At 42.4% G+C, this 24,918-nt stretch overlaps 1 protein-coding gene across 5 annotated transcripts in view; it reads right to left on the bottom strand.

Annotated features, from left to right (window-relative positions):
* Positions 1 to 24,918, bottom strand: part of CDH18 (cadherin 18) — a 200,383-nt gene that overhangs the window by 106,686 nt on the left and 68,779 nt on the right. For 2 of the 5 annotated variants that reach the window (XM_064161186.1, XM_064161188.1), the window contains exon 1: positions 14,428 to 14,767. The exons of 1 other annotated variant lie outside the window; for it this stretch is intronic. The gene's annotated coding sequence lies outside the window, so the exon portion shown is untranslated. Of the gene's footprint in view, positions 1 to 7,942; positions 8,016 to 14,021; positions 14,162 to 14,427; positions 14,768 to 24,918 lie in introns of those variants that run through there. 2 more of the 5 variants (XM_064161187.1, XM_064161185.1) reach the window with 2 other exon arrangements.

The following is a 24,918-nucleotide window of genomic DNA, read 5'->3' as shown; positions in this document are numbered from 1 at the left end:
GGAGTGGACATTCATATCCAAGGTAAAGATGCAGTATGTTCCCATATCAAGACTATTAAAGAAGTATTTTGCTAAAGACTAAAGGATTAGATCCCTATAAAATTGCCATGTAACTCCAAAGAGCCCAGCACACTGTTAGTTTTTAAATGACAAAGTAAACACTTGCTGCCAATGGGACTGCAGACTGTACAATAAAACAGATGGTCTAGGATGAAAGGAGCTTTTGGAGATCATCTAGTCCAGACCTCTCTTCAAGGCAGGTTGGGTAGCTTCAGAGCCTTGTCCACACAAGTTTAAGAAACTTCCCAACCTGGCACAGTGCTTAACTTTGCTCCTTGTGAAAAGATGGCTCCTTACATTCAACAGAAATCTCATTCTTTTATTTTATGGTCATTGTCCCCTGCTCTGTTGCTGTGCACCTTCCAGGAAAGCTGGGTTCTGGCTCCTCTACTACTGCAACTATCTTCCTGTGATACTTTTTCTCTCATCACCTGACAATAAAAGATTCTCCAACATCTCAGTGTCTTCCTACTCAACACTTAGTATTTTCTTCACCTTCTTGCTTAGGAGTACTGCATATCCCTTTCCACAGGACTGCTACTAGCCAGCCTGTGGTGTCTCACTGGGTAATGTTAAACCACATGCAGGACTTCTGCTGAGCTGTCTGTGCCAACAGTATTTAAACAGTGTTTTAAGACAGTTCTGTCATAAGAAACTTAAGCATAAACTAGGTGTGACAAGTAGATGAGACAGAATGAAATTTAACTGTTCAAGAAAGGCAAGCTACTATGGGAGAGGCCAGTTAAGTTTTGAGCAGAATGCAAGGGGAATACAAAGACAAACTCAGAAGCTTCAGGGTGTGGGAGACAGATTATTAGAGAGACTCAGAACCAGGAATGGATGATAGGGATAAAGGAAGCAATAATGTCAGAGGATTACTTGGCCATAAGGTGTAAGAATAGAAGAAGGATTGAAAGCAAAATAAGTTATGCACAACTTTAGGCACACAGCTCACCTCTCCAATTATTTACTTTTTCACTTCAGAGATTTCAATTAGTCAAAAACCATCACAAGCCACTTATAAATAAGGTCTCCAAAATCAAGAGTTAAGTCTGTTGGCTCTACCTGACAGAGTTCAATAATCCTCTACTGCACTTGAGCAATAAGGAGTGTAGAAGTATCATCTTAAAATACAAATACTGCAAAGAAAGAGGTATGTGGCTAAAAGAAAATCTTAAATTCATCATGCTAAGCTTTCAAAGTCAAACTTCAAACAAAATGGAGGTAGCAGGAAATACCTATTCATTTTGCTTGTGAGCAAACCAAACCCTTCAGGCCCTTAGGCAGCAGAGAATTATGTGGTCTTCTGAACTGAAGAAGTGTAAACTGTAGAGGATCAGACTGAATAAATGTTATGTCAGTCCCACAAGGCCGTTATGAATCTATTCAATATCAACCCTTTTGAGATGTCTCACACAGGAATGTTCTATTTGTTATAGCCATTGACACCTTGCAATGTGAGCTAAAAAATGTAAGGGTGTGTTTGTGCATTAAAGAACAGAGACAAAGGCAAATACCTGCATTAAAGAACAGAGACAAAGGCAACTACCTGCATGAGAACATGTAACAGGTACAAAATCCCCACATTTTAGAGTAAGCCAAAAAAAAAAAAAAAGTCACATAAAAACCCCAATGAACTGATAACTTTCAGCTAGATCATACTAAAGAAATGAATGTTTTCCACTTGGCAGTTTTCAAGTTCTGAAAAAACAAGTTTGGTTAGGAGCACTTTTCCCCTCGATTTATGCAAGGACTCGAAATGAAGAATTCATTTAGTTCTCATAGCAAGAAGGAATCTCGTTACCATAAAAAAGACATTAGCAAGCAATTGGATAGAGGAACAGTTTCCTAAACTTGTCAAAATGATTCCAGCACTACTATTACATCTGCTGCAGATGGGACAAGGCTGGCATCCAACATTCCAAAATCAGACGCATACGTCTGAAGAACGCTTCTTAAGTTCTGGTGGCAACCATGCTGCAAAGACCTGCTTCCTGAATACAAATTTCCTCTGCATTTTATTCAGGCTACAAAAATGACAGTGTCTTTGGAGAAGGCCTCTGCTGAACATGATGGGAAGAGATGAAGAGAAGCCATCTCCACTGCAAAAGTTCTTTCTGTGCTGTTGAGTAGACTACCAATAAAAACCTGATGCCCTCGGCTGAGGATCTCAACACATATCAAGGTAAAGATCCAGCTCCATATGCAAATATATTTTCCCCTGTGAGCAGAAGATGAGTATAGCTTTCAGTATCTAGTATATTTCTTATAATAGTCTAAAAATAATTGCTGAACACTGATTATTTGGTCTAAGCCTGTAATCCTCTTTAAGAGTAAGATACATCGTGTATAAATAGCTTACTGACAGGAAAAGAAAAAGCAATTTCATTATGTGGCAACTTGTAAAGCTAACCACATCTTGTGAAAAGAAAAAGATAAAGAGACATAAAGAAGCTGACTCTAATTGACACCTACAATAATCTGCAGCGGTACTTCAGGAGGAACAAAAACCAGGTTTAGTCACACCTGTCTTTTCTTGTGTCCTATCCAAAGGAAGGTTTCAATGGCTTTACTAAACGATGTATTTTTACTTCTTTATTGAATCCTGCATTTCGTTTCTTTTATCTTTTCTGCCTTTTTAATCAATTGCTAAAATTGCTTAGAAGAATTGCACATCAGGTAACACAACACTTTCATTGGCATATGATGTATTGGAGAAAGGAGCTTAAAAGGCCTGCTATTATGTGCAGTCCATAAGCTAACATTTCCTGCAGACAAAACATGTTCATAGCTACAACTAGGATGAGGCCAAACAGGAATAAATCCATCATTTTTTGTATTTGTTTCTGCAATTACTCAATTGTTCCAAATACAAAAGTCTCTAATGTCAGGTATATTGAGAACTCCAAAATGGAGCAGATAATGTGGACCTCTAATGTAACTGCAGCCAAAATAAAGACAGAAGTGAAAGTACAAAGCCACGAAAAAGAAAATAAAGTCATTACAAAGTATAAATACACAATGGAAAAAGTGTGAAGCTGAGAAGACAAAAAACTCAGCAAGAACAACTACTGCCCTATCCTCAGCAGCAATGGAGGTTCACATTTCCCCACCTGAGTAGTAAATCTCTAGTGCACAGGCACACAGCAGGAACTCCCAAGTGCCTAGAAGCAGGTTAACCTTACCCATCTACTGTTTGTGTCAGCCAATACATAATTGCTGTGTACTTATAAATGCAGTAAACTCCTGCTTGCAAGTCTCTGAATGGTAAACTAGAAGTGGCATTGTACAGGGAGAGTCAAAGCAAACAGGAAAGTATCATTTTATTAAAGAGCTTGATTTTAATAACATGGCAGGTTTTTTGAATAAGAAAATTAAGGTGATCTTCAGGTTTCACAAAGACTGTGCCACAGTGGAAAATCAATTCATATTTTTAAGCCTGAATGTCGACAGAGCAGTAGTTTTCAGTCGGACTTGTTTCCAAGCTGCTTGTATAGCAACATCAAGAGATGATAGAGAAGAGCGCAGCTTTTCCCTTTAGGGCTAGCACTGCATGTGGACACTACAGAAATGTCATTATCAAAAGCTTTAGTGTCACAGCAAGATCACCAGCAATCTACAAAGGTTGACTAGACAGATTGACAGGCTTAAGACCTTGTCTACAAATCAATTTGTGTGGCATTCAGTTTATAGTTCTCATTTTCCCAAGTGCAGTGATTCCAAAATGCTGCCAATCCTCAACAGATAAAAGCCAATTTCCATTTTAAACCTTCCCTATTTAGCTTACAGCTGATGGAAGCTTACTTAAATCTTTATTAATATTGTTTAAAAACCACATAAACTCAAATCCAAAAGCTGTACGTTTGGAGGGGGCTGCATGAGAACAGGAGGCTCAGGGGTGATTAATTCACAAGTTTTATTTTACTGAATAGACTGAAATCCTGAAGAAAATACTTACAAACTCTCCTTTAATACAAGATTATTTTAGTTAAAAACTCCTCTTTCACCTGTAAGGAAATATGAATGCTAACTATAGACATATTCATGTCTTGGGGCTTCTGCAAAGAAGAGGAGGCTCAGGGGTGACCTCTTTGCTGTCTACAACTACCTGAAGGGAGGCTGTAGCCAGGTGGGGGTTGGTCTCTGCTCCCAGGCAACCAGCAACAGAAGAAGGGGACACAGTCTCAAGTTGTGCTGGGGGAAGTCTAGGCTGGATGTTAGGAGGAAGTTGTTAGCAGAGAGAGTGATTGGCATTGGAATGGGCTGCCCAGGGAGGTGGTGGAGTCACCATCCCTGGAGGTGTTCAAGAGAAGACTGGATAAGGCATTTAGTGCCATGGTGTAGATAACTGGCTAGGGCTGGGTGCTAGGTTGGACTGGCTGATCTTGGAGGTCTCTTCCAACCTGGCTGATTCTATGATTAAGAGAATTAACACCTTGTTTATAAAAGCAGGATCTCACCTATATGTTGCAAATAAGTACATGTACACAATTCCCAAGATGTGTAACACATCCATTTAAATGAGGCACATGCACAGACACATTCTTCAGTTGTGCTCTGCAGGGGAGTCACAACACTCATTAAAATATAATAAGCTCTGCAATGAATAGAGCAAGTGCTCATTAGAATGTAATAAGCACTAATTATCACACAACAGTCCTGTGGAGTAAACTCACTGCATCCAAGGATGTTATACCTTTAAAAAAACCAAACCAAACCAAACACCCATATGCATAAATGGGAGCTTCTTCTGTTTCAGTTCAGAACTAGGAAACACATTAAGGACACTGACATGACATAGTACATTTGACCAAATACACTACCATAATGTAACAATACAAGCCAGCATGACTTCTCTAGTACAGTGGGCATTAACAGCTTTAGGACATCACTCCTCACTTGACTTCAAGTCACAGTTCAAGGCTATAGTCATAGAATCAACCAGGTTGGAAGAGACCTCCAAGATCATCCAGTCCAACCTGGCACCCAGCCCTACCCAGTCAACCAGACCATGGCACTAAGTGCCTCATCCAGGCTTTTCTTGAACACCTCCAGGGATGGTGACTCCACCACCTCCCTGGGCAGCCCATTCCAATGCCAATCACTCTCTCTGCCAACAACTTCCTCCTAACATCCAGCCTAGACCTCTCTCGGCATAACTGGAGACTGTGTCCCCTTGTTCTGTTGCTGGTTGTCTGGGAGAAGAGACCAACCCCACCTGGCTACAGCCTCCCTTCAGGTAGTTGTAGACAGCAATGAGGTCCCCCCTGAGCCTCCTCTTCTCCAGGCTGCACACCCCCAGCTCCCTCAGCCTCTCCTCATAGGGTTTGTGTTCCAGGCCCCACACCAGCCTTGTCACCCTTCTCTGGACACATTCCAGCACCTCAACATCTCTCCTGAATTGAGGAGCCCAGAACTGGACACAGGACTCACAAGCACAAGCAGATAGAAATACTGAGCATTACTCAAACCCATTTTTGCCTACAGATGTTTTACCACTGCTAAAAAACACTTAGGTTTTCCAATAGAAGGTAAAATCAGATTTCAAAACATTAGTTGGGCACTTACTGGAAATGAATGAGAGCAAGAATGAATACTGCATTTTAGTAGTTTTCTAAAAGAAGCCTTAGACCACAATTCAAAACAAACCCCCCCCAAAAAAACCAAAACCCCTACCATACAATGCTAACTGAACTGATAATTTTACTCTTTTACTACATCTGCTATGCAAGTACAAAAATATTTAAGATCTCTCTAGGCTCAATAGGCAAGAGGAGAACTCCAATCTCAAATTCCCTAATATGAATGCGAGAATTTGTGCTTTAATGAACAGCAAATACATAACAAATTTTATTCATCAGCAAAGTGTGTGGAAATTGCATTTAATAAATGATGTGCAGCTTTGTTTTATAACTCTGCTAAGAAAGCTTAATATGTATCTTATAAAGCACAATATGAAAAACATAAAAGAAAGAGTGATTGAGGATTGGAAGCCAGATATAAATTAGTTTTCCTTTTTCACTTTTAAATACTGACAGTTCCCATGAGCAATTAATAGCTGCCATACTACAGAGCTGCTTATATGTCCTAGTTTTATTTTTGCCTCTCCTGAAAGCCACGATTTTACACTTGGAAAAGTCAACAATTTGCAGGTGCTAATAGAATATGTAATTGTTTAAAATACTTCTTTACATTCAAATGAAATCTTTCTCTACTGAACAAGCTAAAGGAGCTACCTCCCTTTAGCAACTACTTGTTCCTTCAAATATCCACAAATGCATGACCAAGCACTCCAACATCCTCAAAATTAATAGCAATACTTTCCATTTCCTATCTTTGCTAAACCATTGCTTCTTTTACTAATTAGAGGAAGGTTGCTTAATTGAAGGAACACTTGCACTTTACAAATAGCACAGGATTCACCAGGACAGGTCTTAAAGCTGGCTCTTGAGTATCCCAGATGCTTGCCCTACTACAGAGAATGTCACTGTGTTAATTATTTGTATTACCAATTCAAGTACCATCCACAGTAGAAAGCTTGACTGAATCCTAGGCAGAAATCCACACCTGGGAATTTTCACTCCTTGCCCCAAGTCTCAACTTATGCTTCACCTTATTTGGTGTTTACCTGGAAAGAACAGAAATATTTCCTCCAGGCAAGGAATAATTATTGATAATGAAAGGCAATTTGTAGTCTCTGAGACCAAAAGATTTTCATTCACAGCTCTTCCACCAACCAGCAAGATGAGAATTAAATACAATTCATATCCAGAGATACAACTTCTGTATAAAAATATATGACTTAAGTGATCTAATCACAGAATATCATTTAAAATAAATAATGATGGAAATACACATTCCCACCTGTACAAGTAGGCATGGACCACAGAATAACTCACTGTACTACCACAGGATGTGATATTTTTATAGGCTTTCACTGCACCAAGCATCAGCCTTTTTCTACAAAGCTGGTTTCCATCTCTTTGCACCTTCCCAAAGAATTGTGTGTGGATGTGTGCCTACACACAAGTCTGTAACTGTGGCTGTAAGGACTTCATGGCAATTAGTTCTGAAACATCTCGTGCATGATGGAGACCCAGGAATAGGTTGCCCTCCAGAAGTTGTGGATGCCCCTTCCCTAGAAGTGTTCAAGGCCAGATTGCAACCAGATCAGGTAAAAGATGTCCTGGTTTAGGGCAAGGAGGGTTGGATTTCATGATCATTAAGTAGTCCTTTAAACTCAAACCATTCTGTTACACCAAGATATAAACATGGAGTCAAATGGACAGTTTGTATCACAGAATCATAGATTCAACGAGGTTGGAAGAGACCTCCAAGATCATTGAGTCCAACTTATCACCCAGCCCTGTTCAATCAACCAGACCATCACACTAAGATACCAACCCCACCTGGCTACACCCTCCCTTCAGGTAGCTGTGGACAGCAATGAGGTCCCTCCTGAGCCTCCTCTTCTCCAGGCTGCACACCCCCAGCTCCCTCAGCCTCTCCTCATAGGGTTTGTGTTCCAGGCCCCTCACCAGCTTTGTTGCCCTTCTCTGGACACCTTCCAGCACCTCAACATCTCTCTTGAATTGAGGGGCCCAGAACTGGACACAGCACTCAAGGTGTGGCCTGAGCAGTGTTGAATACAGGGGCAGAATAACCTCCCTTGTCCTACTGGCGACAGTGTTCCTGATCCAGGCCAGGATGCCATTGGCTCTCTTGGCCACCTGGGCACACTGCTGGCTCATCTTCAGCTACTATTTAGCAGCACTCCCAGGTCCCCCTCCGCCTGGTTGCTCTCAGCCACTGAGAGTTTGTTGCTTTCAACAGGAGTAGTGCACAGGAAGAGGACAAGATGGACAGTAATTAAAGGCCTTACATTTAGTCATGTAGCTCAGTTCAAACCACCTCTGTCACCAGCAGGGAGGAGCAGGTTTCTTCACAGAACAGTTAAAAACACATCTAGTGCAAGATCCTATCATGGTGAAATTAAAACCTGAGGCAGGCTGATTTGCATTGCAAGCTCCACCTCCCACAGCTGATGAGGGAACTAGACAAGGGCACAGCAGTCCCCAGTTTCACCTTCACACCCATCCTACTTTCTCACTCCTCCCACCTGCTAAAATCAAGGTAATGTGACTGATTATCCCCTCTTGTAAAGTACTTTGAGAATTCAGTGTTACAGACTCTGCAGTACTACACAGACAAAAAACCCCCAGCACAGATTGCTACAGTCCTGTGGCAGAAATATAGCCAGTCCCTGAGCTAACAGGTATTTTTATACAACACTTCACAAATGCCCTTCAAAATCTCTCCATGTAGCACTGGATAAATTATACTGAAACCTAGGTAAGGTGAAGTTAGAATGAGAAAACATCTCCATAAACTAACCATGGTTACAGCCCAATCCTTAAGCAGGAAGAAAGGGACCTGGGGGTGCTGGTAGACAGTAGGCTGACCATGAACCAGCCATGTGCCCAGGTGGCCAAGAAAGCCAATGGCATCCTGGCCTGTGGCAAGCAGGACAAGAGAGGTTCTTCTGCCCCTGTACTCAGCACTGGTCAGGCCACACCTTGAGTGCTGTGTCCAGTTCTGGGCCCCTCGATTCAAGAGAGATGTTGAGGTGCTGGAAGGCGTCCAGAGAAGGGCAACAAAGCTGGTGAGGGGCCTGGAACACAAACTCTATTTAAGAGAGGCTGAGGGAGCTGGGGGTGTGCAGCCTGGAGAAGAGGAGGCTCAGGGCTGACATCATTGCTGTCTACAACTACCTGAAGGGAATCTGCAGCCAGGTGGGATTGGTCTCTTCTCCCAGACAACCAGCAACAGAACAAGGGGACAGAGTCTCAAGTTGTCGCAGGGGAGGTCTAGGCTGGATGTTAGGAGGAAGTTGTTGGCAGAGAGAGTGATTGGCATTGGAATGGGCTGCCCAGGGTGGAGTTGCCATCCCTGGAGGTGTTCAAGCAAAGCCTGGCTGAAGCACTTAGTGCCATGGTCTAGTTGAGTGGCTAGGGCTGGGTGCTAGGTTGGACTGGATGATCTTGGAGGTCTCTTCCAACCTGACTGATTCTATATCCTCAAGGCTGACACTGGTGTTATATGAATGGGATAGTTTTGCGATCACTTACTTTAATCACTACCTGAACATTGCTTTGGAAATCAGAAAGCAACACTGTTGCCTTAGTCTGTCAGACAACATGCCCCATTGCAAGGATATTTGCTTAAAAGAAGCAGTTTCATGAAGAGGGAGGAATCAAATAGGTAATTGTGTAGTAACACACTGCCTTTGCTAATAAACCCACCCTTAATTCTGCTCAAGTTTGAACAAATCCTCCAAAAACAGAAGTGGCAACTTCCATCACAATTATGACAGGCCTCAGGCACCTGTTCAATGTATTTTCAGTACAAGAGCTGTAGATGTGCAAATGCCTATCAGTTACTTACAGTGCCCCATGGCTCTGTCGCTCTGTTAGCGCTCAATGCACAAAGACTTCTTTTAAACAATAAAAAAGCAAATCCTAAACAACTTCTTTCTTCCCAAATAAACTGCAGGATGAAAGAACTGTAGTAACTGTAGCAAGCCTAGCATTAGCTCAGCATTTCCAAATCCTCAACTGGTTTTATTTAAATTCCTGTTGATTCTCCATCTTCATTTGATATTAGTCCAATAAAGTAACCCTACATTATTTACAGCATCTCAGTATAGGTAGTTTGTCTGATAAAGTCTCTTTGGTGGGGGGGAAAGTCTCATTCTGCCAGCCTGTCTTACCTCTCCCTTAAAAAAGACATGAGGTTTTTTTTGGCTCCCAATTCTACTTTGATTCTTGCCTTGGATTTTCAAATTCCATGAAGTTTTATTTACTGGAAACTGAGAGGACAGTTTTGTTTATAATCAAAACTGTGAGAAGAGGCTGAGGGAGCTGGGGTTGTTTAGCCTAGAGAAGAGGAGGCTCAGGGCTAACCTCATTGCTGCCTACAACTACCTGAAGGGTAGCCACGTGGGGGTTGGTCTCTTCTGCCAGACAACCAGCAATAGAACAAGGGGACACAGTCTCAAGTTCTGCCAGGGAAGGTCTAGGCTGGATGTTAGGAGGAAGTTGTTTGCAGAGAGAGCAAATGGCATTGGAATGGGCTGCCCAGGGAGGTGGTGGAGTTGCTGGCCCTGGAGGTATTCAACAAAGGACTGAATGAGGCACTTAGTGCCATGGTCTAGTTGATCAGATAGGGCTGGATGATAGGTTGGACTGGATGATCTTGGAGGTCTCTTCCAACCTGCTTGATTCTATGATTCTATGAAAACCAATTTACAGAGTAATGGAGATATTAACACCTCAGTATTAGGCTTTTCACTGTGTCTTTAAAACAACTCTGCCCAATATTCATTCTGCAATTATCATGCAATTGCCTCATACAGGAAGTTGCAGTTTCCTTCAGACCCTTATCTAAGATTGCCTATCAAGCAAGTAGTGAAATTAAAGCACTTCACCTTGATTTATCACTGGACCATACTCAATGTTGACCAAGGGAAGTAAGTATTTTTACTATGATTAATGCTCAAGAGATTTACATGCTGGATTACATAAACCTTTGTAGGCAGTTTTGGGGCTTTCATATCAGTTCTGCTTATGATCTTCATGCATTCATCTCCTTCCTCTAAAATGAATAGAATCTCTTCTATTAATAGAATCATTTTATATTGGGGTTTCTGGGTGGGTTTTTTCTCTATGTATATACTCCCCTTCCTATCATGTCATTTACTGCTTCTATTTTGCATTGCTTACAAGCAAACTGTGCATCAAGCTGTCATGACAGCTGATTTAGCTTAGGTCCCTTTGTAGGAAAGGTTTGCCAGCACTATCTGTTAACTGAGCAGGAGATTATGTTCACCTGTACAGAAAAAAACCCTGACTCACTGGCATTTAGCTGGTTTGATTCAATCTGAGAACACTGATAATTTTCAGAACTAATTGTATTAACAGAAATGTGGATCCTAGCCAGAGCTCAGGCTTTCTGTCATGGGCCAGGATATTTCATACTCTTCAAATTTCATTTATCAGCCTGAGATGTATGTCAAAGTCTTCCACATAACCACGCTGAGAGCTAACAACTCAATTACTCACATTTTACATGTGTTTATGTCTAGATGTTGATAAATATCCAATCCTTATTAAAAGCAGTTAGTGAATCTAGGCTGACTGCAGAGACAAAGCTGTTTGGTTCTGTATGGGTTTATGATCACTTTTAAATACAGATTGCTCCCTGAAAGGTATTACATAAATATTATGTACTGCAGAAATGTTAGTACTGGTGCAGTAACAACTATAACTCTCTAGCATGCACTTGCACATACTTACTTTGGATGTTGAAGGCATTTATTTGAGGTTATTTTATAACACTGCATACGTTCACCAGAACTGTTACCATAAGGTAGCATAGCATACACCAACAAAGTGGTTGGGTTGGAGTCTCTGCATTACAGGACAAAAGCATTAGACAACAGCCATTTTAATGTAGGCAGCAAAGAATAATGCTCTCAAATTAGACTACCAGCATATAAAAACTTTAACTAGTATTTTGTCCTAACAGCAAGGCCAGCACTCCTTTTCTAGTGAAGATTTATCATAGAATTGTAGAATCAACCAGGTTGGAAGACATCATCCTCCAAGATCATCGAGTCCAACCTAGCACCCAGCCCTAGCCAATCAACTAGACCATGGCACTAAGTGCCTCAGCCAGGCTTTGCTTGAACACCTCCAGGGGCAGTGACTCCACCACCTCCTTGGGCAGCCCATTCCAGTGCCAATCACTCTGTCAAGAACCTCCTCCTAACATCCAGCCTATCCCTCCCCCGGCACAACTTGAGACTGTGTCCCCTTGTTCTGTTGCTGGTTGCCTGGCAGAAGAGACCAACCCCCACCTGGCTACAACCTCCCTTCAGGTAGTTGTAGACAGCAATGAGGTCCCCCCTGAGCCTTTTCTTTTCCAGGCTGCACACCCCCAGCTCCCTCAGCCTCTCCTCATAGGGTTTGTGTTCCAGGCCCCTCAGCAGCTTTGTTGCCGCTGTCTGGACACATTCCAGCATCTCAACATCTCTCTTGAATTGAGTGGCCCAGAATTGGACACAGTAAGATCCTCAACACCTCAAAGTGGAAGTTTTAAACTTATTTATAAAAGGTTCAGCCAGCAACATAGTGCATCCTAAGCCATGGTTGTGCACTGGATATGCTCCTACTTATAATGAAAATCCAGTCTGAAACACATTCCTCCTCCCTTCTTTTTGAGGGAGCAGCTAACAGTGAATGGCTTAGTCTGGTTTTGGTTTGGGGTTTTGTTTGTTTGATAGTCTGTTTTTCAGAGGTATCTACTGGAGTCCTTGAGTAGGATGATTTGTAATTTTAACCAACTGCAAAAGAAAACTACTACACTGTTCCTACAGAGCTACATTTAAAAAACAATCAACCAAAAAACCCCAAACAACCCCCCTACACACACACACACACAGACAAAACAACCATCACCAGCAAACACTAATTGGCATTAGGTAACTATAACATGCCATGTGTTCCTCAGAAAAGCCTGAATACTCTGTTACAGACAATGGAGTAGATAAGGGAAATCTTTTGAGCAATTGCTCTACATCAGTCCTCTTACTTTTACTGTTAGGCAAAATGCCACTCATATGCCAATTTTTTTAATCACATTTCCACTGAGGACAAGTATTTGCTACCATCCAGGAGAAGAAAGGCTTCAGTGTTTCCATGCAACTATATATGATTGCAGCACAGAAGTAAAGCTTTGGAAATGCAGGAGCTATGCCTAGTGTCTTGGAATAAAAGCTAAAATCTGTGTCTTGCACAGAGGCAGTGATTTCATCACTTGTGCTAACTGAAGTAATTAATGTTGTTTGTATTTTCCCTTGTATTAATTTTGATCATGAAATCCTAATGAGACACTGATGTTTATGAAACTGGATTTATCTCAAACCCCTGATCTGAATAATGAACTACATGAAACCATGAGAAATGTTCATACTGCTTTAGAGACCCACTCACAGAAATACATGCAGAGAGGTAAACTTTCCACGTTTCATTGGCTTCTGTACCCTGTCCTCCTTGTATCTTGTCACTCAGGTACTCACACAGGCACAGACAGGTTAAGGACTGCCTTGTTTTTCAAAGATACACATTATTAAAGTCCTCCTGAGGAACTCCTTTCTTGCAAAAACACACAGATGCAGAGGACTGGCAGTACAGCTGGTGAAAATGTCGTGCGAACTGCAGACACATACTAGGGCTTGTTCATTAAGAAAGGTATTATGGGGCTGAGCTAGGAAGAAATGATGAGAGGATTAAATTCAGGTTGTGCATTATTTACAATGCCCTTTACACGAAGTAAAGTTGGGTCACTGCTTAAGCTTTTACAAGCAGATAAAGGTAAATCTGCAAGAGATTTTTTCCTTCCTGCCAGTTCAGTCCTGGGCTGTAACATACTACCACAGACACAGGAAAGAAAAAACGCTGAATATTCTTTCCCAATACCAAGCTTCATGTTCTCCACATACAGTTTCTCCTGGTGTGCACTTGTATAGAAGGTTCACGTATGTGAGCTGAGCTGAAGAATCTGCCTGCCAGCACCATTAAAACGCGTCCCCACATTATTGCCCTAAGTCAAGCAGTGGAGCCGTAGGTATTGCGAACACGGTCACACACAAACACACACACAGAGCGCCACTACCTTCCCAAGCCTGCATTTTCTGGGTGCCTTTGCGATTGTCTCGCATTAAGCAACCGCGATTCTACAGCACCACAAGGGTAAGGTTTATACTATCAGCGGTAACTTTAAGTGAGATAGCATTAACCGACAAGATATTTTGCACTGTTTAGAAGACTGCGTTAGCGGCATGATTGTCCAGAAATATCCATGTTGCCAGACATTGAAGTGTTATTTTATTCAAGTCTTACCTTGGATGACTTGCCCTAACTGGTGACAAGATACTTTAATTTGCAAGAAGCAAAATGGGACTTTTCGCAGTGCTGGCCGCACAGCCGGTCGCAGTCCTCAGAGGCACCGGGCCCCGACTGCAACCCTCGCAACCCCCAACCCCACGCCGCAGCTCCTGCAGCGCCGGCAGCCCGGCCGATTGGCTGCGCCGCCCGCCCGCCTCCGCTCCGCTCCGCTCCGCTCCCCTCCCGCCGCACGCCCCCGGCCTTCTCCCTTCGCCCTGTTGTTTTCCCGTTTTCCAGCACTTGGTGATTGCGTGCATCTTCGTCCGCGCAATGGCAGACCCCGGCTAGTCCTGGAGCCCGGAGGAAAGCACGATCCAGCCATTCCGCCCCCCGCCCCCTTCATCCCCCCGACTGCACATACCGATATCACCGGTGCGGACACAGGCGCTGGCACATCTTTGTCCGGCAACTGCGCGGCTGCGAACCTCCCCCTTTCCTGCTACAACTGCTGAAGGACGGCTCCGGCTTGGCGACAGCAAACCTCTAAATTCGGTGCCGGGGAGGGACACCGAGGGACGAGAGGGCTGGGCTGTCGAGTGAGGGGAATGCAGGGATGGGGAGCACCGCCGAAAGCAGGCAGTATGGCACCGGTGGGGCAAGCCGGCGATAAATTGTCTTATTTCTGTGCGAAGTCGTCACAGGCTGCTAAACATCCAGCTGCTGGCTCGCTCATCAGCCGGCCACGTGGACCGACGGTGACTGCAGTATTCAGATTGAATGATGCCTTTTAATGCCATCTTCCAGCCCTGCCTGGGCACTGGAGCTTTGGTATTGGCCACCCACCCCCTTCCAAATCAGTCCCACTTTACAAAACGCTTGCTCTTTAACACCTCCATATTCACATTACTGCATAATAAACAGTCAATTGGGGGATCGTTTATGTTGGTCAGGCTGCTCTGGATCAAGGCAGGATTGGTGAGTCAAAAGTCATTCCAGAATCTGGGTCTGTTATAACATCTTTACTTGGAGTGCACTTTTTATCTGGAATTAAGATTAATGGCATTCTTCAGATTGGGTGTTTCACTGATAGAGCAAAGTGTCAGCCTCTGCTTAACCAGCCTGCAAATTCAGTGCATTAAAAATGTAATTAACAAGTGAAACCCTACTAGTGCAGAGGAATCCAGCTTCTAGCCAGCAGGACATGGGCTCTGTAGTGACTCATGAAACCGCAGCCTGCTCCAACAGGCCCAAAGCCCACGTGTGAAACAGCAGGACAGAAGAGAAAGCTGGTTACTGGCAGCATGGTTCAGTAGCAGCATCCAAAGTGTAAATGATAGCACCCCGTACAGAAGTGATCCAGATTGATAAAGGAGCGTCGGTATGAGTAATTCTACAGTTTAACATAACCAGAAGGGAAGCTGCTACACCAGTTTAGAGGAAAAGAAAAACACTGCTCACTGAGATCACTTGTATTAAAACAATGTAAAACCCACTGCTGGATTGTGAGAACTTTCCAAACAAAATCTCTCTTTGCTACTCAAGTGATATACATTAAAATTTGCATTGCAAGCAATGAAGGAACTAAAGCAAGAGGCACCTAGGTGTTTGAATTCAGGAGATGCAAGCTCTAGCAGGGAATCAAGTAGAAGCTATTTCCATTTATATGTCCTCTGGCTTACAACTGCAGCACGCAGGAATCAATGCTTTAATACACAGTCTTCAGAATGTTCTCTGTCATGCAACTTCTGTTTAGTTTTGCATAGCACTAGATCCAGCTCCTGTGATGGGCTGCTTTTATCCAGATGCTTTCACTGTTTTATTCAACTATGTGAGAAACAGCCTTCAAATCTGTTTGTCAAGGAGTTAGTTACATTACCAGGGAAGAAAAAAAGACAACCATTTCCTTTTATTTTCTTAAGGTCAACGCAATCTCACATGAAAAAGAATTCACGCACAGCCAGCTTCCATAGATGCCCTCCTCATTGATTAAAGAGGCAAAACATAGGGTTCCTTTTCAGCCTACCAACCATTTGATACAATGTTGCTTATGTTTAGCAACCCAAGGATACAACTGAGAACAAAACTTTTTTTTTATTATAAGGTCTTTTTTTTCCAGCAGTTTCAGCGAGCAAGGCAGCATCATGAATATTCACCAGATAGAGTATAAATCAACCTGTTTATTTCTGCAATAAGAAGTATGATAAGCAGAAGGAAGTCTGGATGCTCCAGAAAAGCATTTAAAAGGTGAAAATCTATATAGAGAGGTCTTTTTTTCTTTTATAAACACACACACACACACATATATATACAAAACACCAGCACAGGCATGCACATATATATCTACCTATTTCAGAGACATATTTCAGACAGGAGCAAGTAATATTGGTGGAAAGAGATTATAACTAGTGCTGCAGCCTGCTTTGGTATAAGGTGGCCAAAGATTTTCTTAAAGGTTTAAAATCAATGCAATTTCAGGGCAGAAGCTGCCAGTGTGGGAAAAAAATAAAAAGTTAGCTTCAATGAACTCTGACCTTTCTTTTAAGCTTACATTTTAGGACTAAAGAGTCAGATTTGATGTTATTGATGTCAGGTCGATGCTTTCATCAGTTTGTATGTTAGAATCTAAATTTGACAAGGGGGAAAAAAGCCTTATGAAAAGAAACTCAAAGTGAGATTATTGACAGACTGTGGTAGTATTGCCAAAGGAATTCTAGGGAACCTTGGGTATAAGCCTTGAAGTCATTGTCTGCATGGGGTTTATCTCAGGAGTCCAGCAGACTTTGCACAATTCTTGCATTGTATCAGAGCACAGAACTTTTACCAGTCACATTCAGGATGTTCCCTTCCTAGACTTGAGAGCTTGTGACAGTGGCTACAGGGGTTGGAAAAAAGAAGGGGCTTTCTTGCACCGTCTAACTTGTAGACTTAAGAGCAACACTAAAAACTAAGTGGATGAGTTGTGAAGGAGCATATATATCATACCAAAAAGAAGACAAAGATAGCCTTTCACTGCTATTGAAATTCTCCTTTGTTGGATAACAGCTTCAGTTACAGCATATGCCCACAAAACCAGTCTCTCTTTGTTGGTGCTTAATATGCTAAACTTGTACTAATCATTTTGCAGATAACTCCTGGAGAACTGATCTTTCAGCTAACATTTAAGCAGTTATAAAAGACTAAATGGTTCATTAATACATAAAGGAATGAAAAATACAGGTAATTTATAAATCATAAATTTCCTGTATCCTAAATACATTAGGAATGTATCAGAAATGTTCCTCAGGGATCTGTGTTGGGACCACTTCTTTTTAACATCTTCATTGATGACCTTGACTCAGGCATGGAGAGTGTCATCAGCAAGTTTGCAGATGACACCAAGTTAGGTGGTGGTGCTGATTGGAATGAGTTGCTCTTCAGAGTGACTTGGATAGGCTAGATCAATGGGGCAGCATTAATGGGATGACTTCCAACAAGGCCAAATGCCAGGTCCTGCACTTGGGTTACAACACCCCCAGGCAACCTCTGGCAGAAAGACATCTGGTGGTTGTAATAGACAGGCAGCTAAATATGAGCCAGCGATGTGCCCATGTGGCCAAGAAGGCCAGTGGCATCCTGGCTTGGGTTAAAAATGCTGTGGCCAGCAGGAGTAGGGAGGTGATTGTCCCCTTATAGTGGGCTTGCGTATTGTGTTCAGTTTTGGGCACCACAATACAAGAGATAGGTGGAGGTGCTGGAGTGGGTCCAGAGGAGGGCAATGAAGCTGGGGAAGTGCCTGGAGAATAAATCTTATGAGGAGCAACAGAGGGAGCTGGGGCTGTTTAGTTTGAGTAAGAGGAGGCTGAGGGGAGACCTCATTGCTGTCTACAAATACCTGAAGAGACATTGTGGAGAGGCTGCTGCTGGTCTCTTCTCACAGGTAATCTGGGACAGAACAATGGCCCCAGGCTGAAACTGGATAGATTTCGACTGGACATTAGAAAATGTTTTTCACAGAGAGAGTGGTCAGGCACTGGAATGACCTGCCCAGGGGAGTGGTTGAGTCACCAACCCTGGATGTGTTTAAGGGTCGTTTGGACGTGGTGCTTAGGGATATGGTTTAAGGTGAATCTTGTAGAGTAGGGTTATAGGTTGGACTGAAGGTCTTTTCCAACCTGGATGTTTCTGTGGTTCTGTGATATTAAGAACTTCAGTCAAACTCTTCCCAGTGCACAGTTGCTGCCAAGAACCTCTGCTCACACAGTGAGAAAAATTGTACTGTGAATTTTCATGTGTCTTGTTCATAACCACCAGGGAATATCCTAGTTACCACCATACCCAGCATCAACTCTTCAGTGTTACAAATTACAAACTGCTTCTCCTTTTCCTAGAATGAAAGGTTTGAAAAAGGGGGGGGGAAAAAGTATGCCACTGTGTCCCACAAACTTTGCAATGAACAAAGATGAAAAGCCTCACGTGGCATGTTTTTTTTCCCTGTCCTTTTAATATATTAAATCATTTTTCTTGCTCTCAGTTGTGTTGCATAAGAACCAGTCCCAGCAATATGCCTGAGACCAATGACACTCTCTCATCCTCCTGTCGCTCTCTCTCTTCTTTGATAAACACCTTTTATTCACACAATAATTACTCTTATAAATTAGCAAATAATTATTTTTAAACTACTAATATATGCTAAAATTGACTTTCTTTAAAGGTTGTTTGTGATCAGCTAGTGACAATTCTTTGGAAACTATAATCTAAAAATATTTCAATAAGAGCAAGCCCTAAAGATTTAAAAGTAAAAGATGTTAACGTGATGGTTTGGGTGTTACCCACCCCCCCTCACACACACTTAAGAAAATCACCCAGCAGCTGGAAATTAAAGAATGAAGCTTTATATTTACAGCTTAGCACAAGATACAAGCAGATATTTGCAGTATATACAGAAATATACAAGCTGAAAAGGTAATACAGAAACACAACTCCCTTCCCAGAAACCAGAGTCACCAGGAGGGGCTCCCAACTACTCTTCCACCCCCTTCTCACCCCTCTACCTTATCCCAGACATTCAAGGTGAGTTTGGAGAATCAGCCAGGGGGGTTAGGAAGCAAACAGATTAGTTACACAGACAGCAGGTTAGAGAGAGAAGGGAGGCAGCCAAAACCAGAGAGCAACTCTGTTATCTATGTTTGTGTTCTTGTTTTTATACATCTCAGCAAGCCTATGAGTGAAGCAGACATCACCATTGTGTCCTTTTCACAGCCTGTAATCTAATTCCTCTCACTAAAATATCCCAGCTAGTTTAAAGCTAACACAGTTAAGTATGATATAACAAATGCTGTTTGATGATGTGTCATGGTTGGTCATAACTGACATTCTGTACCACTACTAAAGTTCTTCACTGAGAGAGTCATTGGCTACTGGAGTGGGCTGCCTGTGGAGGTGGTGGAGTCGCCGTCCCTGGAGCTGTTCAAGGCAAGATTGAACGTGGCACTTGGTGCCATGGTCTAGCCTTGAGCTCTGTGGTAAAGGGTTGGACTTGATGATCTATGAGGTCTCTTCCAACCTTGGTGATACTATCTCTATATACAACTGACATGCTGTACCACTACTATCTCTGTGTACAACTGACATGCTGTACCACTACTACCTCTGTGTACGACTGACATGCTGTACCACTACTACCTCTGTGTACAACTGATGTGCTGTACCACTACTATCTCTATGTAGAAGAAGATTTAGAAATTAAAAAAACATATTGTGCAAAAATAATCTTGAAATCAAATACATTCAAAACATTTGTGCTGGTTTGAAGCAGTCTAGAATGCTTTGGTGAGAAGAACTAGATTACAGGCTGTGAAAGGAAAACAATGGTGGTGTCTGCTTCACTCATAGGCTTGCTGAGATGTATAGGAACAAGAAATAGAAACATAGATAACCACTCTCAGGCTGCTGGCTGAGCTGCATCTCTCTAACCTCACCCTCCATTTTGGACTAATCCACTTTGCTTCCTAACCCTCTGGCCGAACCTCCATTCTTACTTGGGACTGGGGTAAGGTCGAGAGGGGTAGGGGGAAGGTGAAGGGGTGGCTGAGAGCCCCTCCTGGAGACTCAGATTTCTGGGAGGGCTGCTGTGTTCCTGTATTACCTTTTTACTTTGTATATTTCTGTATATACTGTAAATATCTGCTTATATGTTGTGCCAGCTGTAAATATAAGCTTCATTCATATTTCCAGAGCTGGCTGAGTCTAGTCTGGGTGATTTCTAAACTGTGTGGGGTGGGGAACACCCATCTCAAGTGGATGTGCATATGCTTGAGACAGCTTCATGCTTCTGATGAGCCTTTCTGCAGGGTTCACAGAACATTGTACTGTGTATTGCTGCAGGGGATTTTTTAAGTTGGTTATGTGCACATGCGTTCAGAAGGAATGGGGTTAAGACAATTCATTTTTGCATGTGGGCTCTCTGAATGCTCTTTAAACCACATATTTCCTCTAATAAAAATAAGGAGTCTATTAGGAAAAAAAAATGCAATACAGTTTAGCATATTCTACACAGTACTGATCACAGAGGGAGGGGCAATACTGCTGAAACTGCCTTGGCTACTTCTGCACTAAGCATCACTAGAGTATTTTCTAATAAAACAGTCACAGCTGTTCCTAGATATATGATGCCAATAACAGTTGCCAGTTACTGAAATCTTCTGATAATATAGTCATGTGCCTTTAGTAAAGCATAAAATGGCAGATAAAACATACTGACAGGACTTGGAGAAACAATATAGTACCTGACAGTTTGCTACCTGTTACTCTGAGCTAATGAGTCCCTCTCCAAGTGCAGAAAAGCACAGAAAGTCTGTATAAGGCAACAAAAGAATAGCATGGTGTTTCAATCTCTCCATCTGCATCACAGCACCACTGGAAGATAGAAAAGACTCAGCTAAAGGCAGTTAATGGATTGACTCAGGCATCAGCAGATCTTTCTGCCCATCCTGTGGAATTTCACACTAGCATATATAGTAGACACAAGTCAATCCAGAAAGTCGCTTAACTGGGATGTTTCCTAGGAAACCAATATCATCTCATAACTCTAATCATAGAATCAACCAGGTTGGAAGTGGCCACTCTAAAATGGGATGCTTCCTAGTAACTATATGAGGTTTACAGGCAACATTTGTTTAAGTTTAGACCTAGATATTTCTGAAATGAATGTAGACAAAAAGAACATTTTTGGGTTTAATTCAGAGGTTGATACTAAGCCCTCACAGATCAGTGTTCTCTCTCAGTTGTTGGAAACAGTCATTTAAATACTCTCTGTTTTTGTAATAGAATGGAATAGAACAGAATAGAATAGAATAGAATCAACCAGGTTGGAAGAGACCTCCAAGATCATCCCCTCCATCCTGGCACCCAGCCCCATCCAGTCAACTAGACCATGGCACTAAGTGCCTCATCCAGGCTTTCCTTTAATGTACCAGCTGACTACAAAGATGTCAGCTTGAAAATTCTGGAATTATCATTTCATAGAATTTGATGGCTCTTACAGCTGGTAGTGAGATCCAGTATTCCTCCCCAGTGCAACAGGTTGGTTTTAGGTAGACAGACACTAACAGACAAAGGCTCTTGGTACCTTCTAAAAAACGTATTTTCATACTATCCTCCTAAAGAGCATTATTTCTGTGACATAGGTATTATTGATCTTTACTAAGATAAATTGCTTCTCCTATGCTCAGCTTTCAGTAGACTAACAGCAGGTCAAAAGAAAGAGAATTCCAAATTGATACAAAATAATGATAAGATTTCTCTTGAAGTGAGAATTTCCTTTCCATCGAAACTGCAATGCTAAAACATGGTGAAGCTATGTTAAGGAAAAAAATGTTTTGTTTTGTACAAAATCTTCACTGGAACATTTTAGTACTCCATGCCCGTCCTGCACTATTCTTTTGTTACATTGCTTGCCAATATGAGAGGGCATTTGTGATGGTTTGGGTGTTCCCTGGCCCCCACACTTTGGAAACCACCCAGACTAGACTCAGACAGCTCTGGAAATAGGAATGAAGCTTATATTTACAGCTTAGCACAATATCCAAGCAGATACCTACAGTATATACAGTTACAGACAGAAATATACAAGGTAAAAGGTAATACAGAAACACAACAGCCCTCCCAGAAACCTGAGTCCCCAGGAGGGGCTCCCAACTGCTCTTCTACCTTCTCCCACCCCTGTCAACCTTACTCGAGTCCCAAGGAAGAATGGAGGTTCAGCCAGGGGGTTAGGAAGCAAAGTGGCTAAGTCAGGGAAACGGAGGGTGAGGTTAGAGAGAGAGATGCAGCTCAGCCAGTTCCCCAGCAGAAGTGCCTTATCTATATTTTGATTCTTGTTCTTGCATATCTCAGCAAGCCTATGAGGGAAGTAGACATCACCATTGTTTCCCTTCACAGCCTGTAATCTAATAGCCTTTCTCACCAAAACATTCCAGCCTGCATCAAACTAGCACAGCATTCAGATTTTGTTTTGCTCCTTCCAAAATGTACAGGACCAACAACATGTTTCAATGTATGTGCTCATTGCATCATGCTCTGCTAGTGGACACCACTGGAAAGAATCTGGGTGCTTCTTCTTTACCCACACCTCTTCATCAGGTATTTATACATATTGATAAGACCTCCCCAGGGCCTTCTAACCTCCAGGCCAAACAGTGCCAGATCTCTGTTTCATCTGATATGCTGGATGTTCTTATCTGCTTAATGATCCACATGGTTTGGGTGTTCCCCGCCCCCCCCACACTTTAGAAGCCACCCAGACTAGTCTCAGCCGGCTCTGGGAATATAAATGAAGCTATTTATTTACAGCTAGCACAATGTACAAGCAGATATTCACAGTATATACAGAAATATACACAAATATACAAGGTAAAAGGTAATACAGAAACACAACAGCCCTCCCAGAAACCTGAGTCCCCAGGAGGGGCTCTCAGCCACCCCTGCACCTTCCCCCTGCCCCTCTCTACCTTACCCCAGTCCCAAGGAAGAATGGAGGTTCAGCCAAGAGCTTAAGAAGCAAAGGTGAGTGGAAGGTGAGGTTAGGGAGTCAGAAGCCCAAAACAGAGTGTGACAAAATGGCGAGAGTGTTACCTAATGTTTTTGTTTCTTCTTCAGCAAGACTCTGAGTAGACATCACCATTGTTTTCCTATCTCAGCCTATGATCTAGTTCTTCTCACCAAAACATTCTACCCTGCTTCAAACTAGCACACCCTCTGCTAGACTTGTGCCAGTACATGCATGTGTGTCTTGAGAAGTCAAGAAAGAGATTCAGCAACTCCAGATGAGTCTCGACAGGGCTGAGGCAATGGATGTCTTCCCTTTACCTGCTGGTGATACTCTGCCTAATGCAGCTCAGGATGCTGTTGGCCTTTTGTGTTGCAAGGGGACAAAAGTGCACTATATTTACAGTAGTTATATTTTATAATTGTATTCAGCACTAGCACAGGACTAAAATGGTTTGAATTACTGATCTGTTTAGCTGAATCACCTACAGCTTGTGGGACATCTGTGTTTAGTACAGGATTGTAGAGTCAATTAATGTCTGATACTGGTGTTTCTATTAACTGGATTAACCTAGTTCCCTATTAGAGAAGCAAAAAAAGGGTAAATTTGAGTAGATCTCTCAAAAAGAAAGAAAATAAAGGGGATTGATAAACTTCTTGATCATGTCCAAATTCTAAAAGCTTAGATTAACAACATTTCTATGTTAGATTAACAAGATTTCTGTATTAGATTAACAACATTTCTATGTTAGATTAACAAGATTTCTGTATTAGATTAACAACATTTCTATGCAGACATGTCAAATGAGAAAATCATAGAATCAGCCAGGTTGAAAGAGACCTCCAAGATCATCCAGTCCAACCTAGCACCCAGCCCTAGCCACTCAACTAGACCATGGCACTAAGTGCCTCAGCCAGGCTTTTCTTGAACACCTCCAGGGACAGTGCCTCCACCACCTCCCTGGGCAGCCCATTCCAATGGCAGATTATTTTCTCTGTGAAGAACTTCCTCCTAACATCCAGCCTATACTTCCCCTGCCACAACTTGGGACTGTGTCCCCTTGTTCTGTTGCTGGTTGCCTGGGAGAAGAGACCAACCCCACTTGGCTACAGCCTCCCTGCAGGTAGTTGCAGACAGCAATGAGGTCTGCCCTGAGCTGCCTCTTCTGCAGGCTGCACACCCCCAGCTCCCTCAGTCTCTCCTCACAGGGCTGGGTTCCAGGCCTCTCACCAGCTTTGTTGCCCTTCTCTGGGCACGTTCCAGTACTTCAACATGTCTCTGTTAAAGAACTTGTATGTTATGTTATTATATGTTATGGTTAAAGAACTTATAATGTAGTCTTCAGAGGCAGCTGTAAAACACAATAGCCATTAGGGGATTGTCCCCCACTAATGGCTACTCTGTAGACACAGCATCCTATACATCCTCCTAGTACACAGGGGGATGTACTAGTGCTAGCACATCCCCCTCAGGTGTGCTTAGTGCAAGTGGGAACTCACAAGATTTTAGAAGGTTTTAAAGTCCTGGTGGAGATAAATCTCTGCTAATCACCCAGATAAAAGCCCCACATAGTGAGACAACGAGAGTCAAGAAACAAATTGATTTTTAGTCTTCTTGTTTTCACTTGAAGCAACATGCCAGCCCCACCAGCCAGCTCTCTGCTCCCATTTAGGATATGTCATGACTGCTATGTTTTTTTAGGTTTATTTTAAAACACTTGCTGGGATGCTCCTCAGGATGTGCTTTTATTCTGCCTTTTATTTAAATACTGCTAAAAAGAAAGAATATCACTAGTGTGACCTGCAACAAGATATAAGACAGTAGCAAACAATGAAGGAGAGACATATGTTTGTTCTATTACCCGAGTATAAACAGAACAGAGTTTCC

The sequence above is a fragment of the Pogoniulus pusillus genome, chromosome 21 (genome assembly GCF_015220805.1).
Source record: "Pogoniulus pusillus isolate bPogPus1 chromosome 21, bPogPus1.pri, whole genome shotgun sequence".
In the NCBI taxonomy this organism is placed as follows: domain Eukaryota; kingdom Metazoa; phylum Chordata; class Aves; order Piciformes; family Lybiidae; genus Pogoniulus; species Pogoniulus pusillus.
Note: the sequence above shows the minus strand (reverse complement) of the source record. Positions and strands in the feature narration are given on the sequence as shown.